Source organism: Zingiber officinale, chromosome 2A (assembly GCF_018446385.1).
Source record: "Zingiber officinale cultivar Zhangliang chromosome 2A, Zo_v1.1, whole genome shotgun sequence".
Lineage (NCBI taxonomy): Eukaryota > Viridiplantae > Streptophyta > Magnoliopsida > Zingiberales > Zingiberaceae > Zingiber > Zingiber officinale.
The window spans coordinates 142,459,395-142,464,226 of NC_055988.1; the positions used below are offsets into that span (position 1 = coordinate 142,459,395).

General features: G+C 35.4%; 1 long non-coding RNA gene across 1 annotated transcript; it reads left to right on the forward strand.

Annotated features, from left to right (window-relative positions):
* The first annotated feature begins 1,301 nt into the window (after positions 1–1,301).
* Positions 1,302–1,961, forward strand: LOC122042470. The gene is made up of 2 exons (XR_006129258.1): positions 1,302–1,532; positions 1,691–1,961. It is a non-coding gene; the product is annotated as an uncharacterized LOC122042470 (long non-coding RNA).
* Positions 1,962–4,832: the final 2,871 nt, after the last annotated feature.

Genomic DNA, 4,832 nt, shown 5'->3' on the forward strand with positions numbered 1-4,832 from the left:
TATTTAGGTTGATGATGTCCCCTTGAGGAGCTCATAAGGATTATCATGTCAACCCTGCAGGTGGACTTAGTCCGACATAATAATAAAGTTGAGTGGTACTACTCTTGGAATCAGATGTTAATTAATTGAGTTGTCAGTAACTCATTTAATTAACGAACATACTATATCTTAAACACAGGGAGATTAACACACTCATGATAAGAAGGAGCCCATATTGTAATATAGGATTGGTGTGGTAGTTCAATAATAACCCTTTAATGGTATGGGTTATTATTGATAGACTTGAGTTGAGTGTTCAGGTCGAACACAGGAAGCCCAAGCCCATCAGGAGGCCTAAACCAATTCCTCTTCTAGGTCCCTGTTGTAGCCTCTATATAAAGCCTCGCACCCACCCATCCATGTTTCTAGGGCCGGTGCTTCTCCTCCTTGCTAGGGTCGGCGTCTCCTCCTTTGCTAGGGTCGACGCCTCCTCCTTGCTAGGGCCAATGCCCCTCCTTTGCTAGGGCTAGTGCCTCCTCCTTGCTAGGGCTGGCGCCTCCTCCTTTGCTAGGGCCGACACCTCTTCCTTGCTAGGGTCGACGCCCCTTGCTTAGCATCCTTTGTGGACGACAACTTGGAAAAGAAGAAGAAGAGGAGAAGGTGCCTCATCCTAGAGCTTCTCTTGGTGGTCAGTGGTTTGGAAACAAAGAAGGGAAGTGTGTTTGTTATCTTGTTAGATCGTCGCCCACACAACGTCCAAGAAGAGGAGAGGAATACAACAGAAGATCAAGAGGTCTTTAGCTACAAAGGAAAGGTACAACTAGTTCTTTGATTTCGTTGTGTAATAAGTTTAGTTTTCTTTGTATTGATCCTGAATACCAACACAAGAGGCCAGCGATCTTGTACTTTGATCAAGGCGTACTTTGATCCATCAAAAACTTGCTTGATTAATCAAACACATGTTTGATCGAACATGCGGGTTGCTAGGAAAAGTTCTGTACTTGTATAATTTTTGTACAGGGGAAATTGCAACAAAACGAAATTCCAGCGCCTTCAAGCACATCGCCAGTTACATGATCTGCACACACAACCACTCATGGGTTAGTGATACATCAGGCAAGGTGTGTGCAGTTTACTCTGTCAAGGCTCCACTGGTCCGCTCATGGGTAGTGTGACTACAACATGGTAGCGGGGAGGGATCCCTCCTCTTGACTATGACACAGGGACATGAGAGCTTAGGCTCCCCCACTATGTTTGGGGTAGGAAGATAGGTGTACTTCGACAGCATCTTGTCCACTCGGTCGCTCAGGAGTAGTGATGGCAAAGTGCACAATTGTCATAGCCCTACCCACTCGACCTCACCATCGCGTGTGAGGTGGCTGACTGGTGTCAGGGGTGACCATGTCATTTGCATCATATGCATGGATTGCATTTATTGCTTGTGATTACTGTATTTTGTATGCTACATTTTGGTTGTTGCATATGATTGGCATACATACAGGAGACATGAGGTATTTGGACTAATGACCCTTGTATCCGGATAGGAGATCCTGGTGAGTACAACTTTTTTTGTTGTTCAGTTTTGCATTTCCTGTTATTATTCAGAAGACTATATTGCATGATTATTGTTGATAGTTATATCTTACTATGCATGTCTGATCGATACCCGCTAAGTTCTTGAACTCACTCCATTGATTTATTCCTATTTCAGGTTGGAGTCGTTAGGAGGTTCCAGCTGCTAGTCCTCACTCCATGTTGAGATGGTTTTTTGTTTTCAGACTTTGGTTCCTTGTTATGTGATCTATAGACTTGTGATGTGTGTTTCTTGCACTCGTGGATCTTATATCGAGATTTTGGTATGTTGCCCATGTTTTCTGCTGCGATGATTTTCCGTTGTGGGTTGTGTTTTCTCGCTGTAGTGGAGTAGGTTATATATATATATATATATAATTGCATGGAATGTTTATTTAAATTATTGCTTATGTTCCGGTCGTGTTGGTCGAGGATTGAGAGGTCTTGAGGGTTGTGTATTTATGGATTCATATTATCACCGGTACAAGGGAGATGCTGCCGGATCTTTCTCTGGCAGAAACTTTTTTGGGGTGTGACAATTCAGGTATTGCATAAAAGGATCTATCAAAAATACTAATACTAAATTTGATTACTATGATGCACTTGACGAAATCATTGAAGTTGAATATCTTGTTTTACCTATAAAAAGGTGTGTGTGTGTGTGTATTATTCAAATATTCATGGTATGATATGACTGCAAGAACAGGTACTAGAATACATTTAAACTATAATTTAGTTGAAGTTCATGCAAACAAAAGATTCAATAAGTTTGACCCTTCATTTTTGTAATACAAGTTGGTCAAATTTTCTATATTGAATACCCGACAAAGAGAAAAGATCTAGTGAATGGTTAGTAGTTTGTCGAATAAAGTCTCGCTCACCATAGAAATATTAAACTCCATCACAACCCAAAACTATGATGCATTTCAAAATGAGAAATTGGATATACATTCAGTTGATTCACAAATTCAATATATATCTAAATTACTTGTAGATCTAAATGTCACTTACGAGGAAATAGATGACGGAGATATGCCCAACAGTTAAGGAGATTGATGTACTAATAGAGTCAAGTGATAAAAACTTAGAAACTATTAATGTTAATGATTCAGATTGTAATGATAATTAAATTTTAAGATACGTTTATTTTTTACATATAAATCTTATTAATTCTACCATATAAGACATTATTCTAATTTAATTATTATTTGGCATGTGTATGAGTCATAATATTATTTTACAAATATTATCATTTTAGATATTGTAGCAATACACGGTGGTCAGATTACGTTGAGAATTGTTGGGAATAATTAATAAATATTGATGTTATTAGTAATTCAAATTCATCTAATATTTTGTATATTATTTTGAAAATAAAAATTTTTCATATAATTTTACTCCTAATGGTCATATTGTATCTATATACATAACTAAAAAAATTTAAAGAGTATCAGTGCACTTCTGATTTTACACGGAGTCATGTAAACTAAGATTTTAATGATTTTGATTATAAGGAATTTTTGGTAAATAATTTGAATATTATTAATATTATAAAATATAATATTTTTTATACTAATTTTCTCGATATTATTGTAGAAAAAAATATATTTGGGAGCCAAGATATGAGACACAATTTAAAGAAACATAGAATAATTATTGTCATAAACTATACAAGGACTTGTTATACAAGTGGAGAAGGAAGTGAACAAGGTCAACTCATGTACCAGATGAGATTTGGAATGCATGGAAGAATTTGGTCTACAAAAAATGACAGTAAAATTCATCTATTGCTCATAACAATAGAAACACTGAGCTCGCTGGCCCAGCATGGGATCGACAAAGCATACGGCTGGATCACAATCTATTATAGGGCATGCAATAGACTTGGTGAGTTTACAATAAAATTATATAAGAATTTTTTAATTATTAATGAACTTATTTTAATTTATAAAAAAATTTGTATATATAGGGAGATACTTTTGGAGACCTCCTACTTATTGGGAGGTATTTCACAATACGCAAAAAAAAAAGATGGCACTTTTGTCATGCTCAATCATAGGCCATAGACATAAGTGTTGGGTGTCTCTATACACGTTTTAAATTTTTGTTTCATAAACAAGCAACAGAAGTTACTCCGCCCATGACAAACTAGTCATGCATGGTCGGTCCTAAGCCCAGATAAAGGAGGAGGGTTGTGTTAGGTTGTTAGCCAACTTTAAAACTATGACAAGTATTCAATGAATGGATTCATTAAATTATTATGCTAATACTATGTTGTTTCCCAGAAGGAACGTATTGTAGGGTCTGACTATAATATCTTGGCAAAGACCGCTACATCTCCAGAACTCAAATGTAGTGCTAAATATGCAAGAGTTCATGTTATAGGGTCCAATTGTAACGTATCAGCAAGGATCGTTATATCTCCATAAGAACTTGGGTGTAGTGTTAAATAGGAAAAAGTTCTCACACTATAGGTTGGATAAGAACAAATATGATAAGAAAACTAATAATCTAATATTTGAAACATGAAACATAAGAACCCTCATTGGTAAATCAATGGAGGTAGTAGATATAATGATTAGGAGAAGAATTAGTATGTTATGTGTACAATAGATAAAATGGGTAGACGAGAAGGAAAAGATGATAGAGAACTCAAGTTTTAAGTTATGGTACATAGGAAGAGTAAAGGAAGAAATTGAGTGGGAATTGTTGTAGATAGTTTTTTAAAAGATGAAGTTGTTGGAGTAGTTAGAAAAGTGGATAGAATTATAGCCCTTAAAATAATAGCAATGAAAGAAACTTGAGCATAATTAGCCTATATGCATCACAAGTAGGATTAGATAAAGATGTCAAATCAAGGTTTTGGGACGACTTAAATGAAATATTAAAAAATATTCCACTAAATGAAATAATTTTAATAGGAGGTGATCTAAATGAGCATGTCAAAGTCAAAAATAAGGAATATATATAAGAGGGTATCGAGGGTTATGGGTTTGAAACAAGAAATGAGGAAAGGAAAACTATATTAGATTTTGTAATAGCATATGATCTTATATTAGTTAATATATTTTTTAAGAAAAGAGAAGAGCACTTAGTCACTTTCAAAACTTGGAATAATATATCACAAATTGACTTTCTTATGATTAGGAAGAAGGACAAAAAAATTTCTAAAAATTGCAAGGCCATCCTTGGAGGAAGCTTAGCTACCCAACATAGGTTAGTAGTGTTGGATATACACCTCAAACATAGTATCAATAGAAAGAAAATATATACAACTTCTA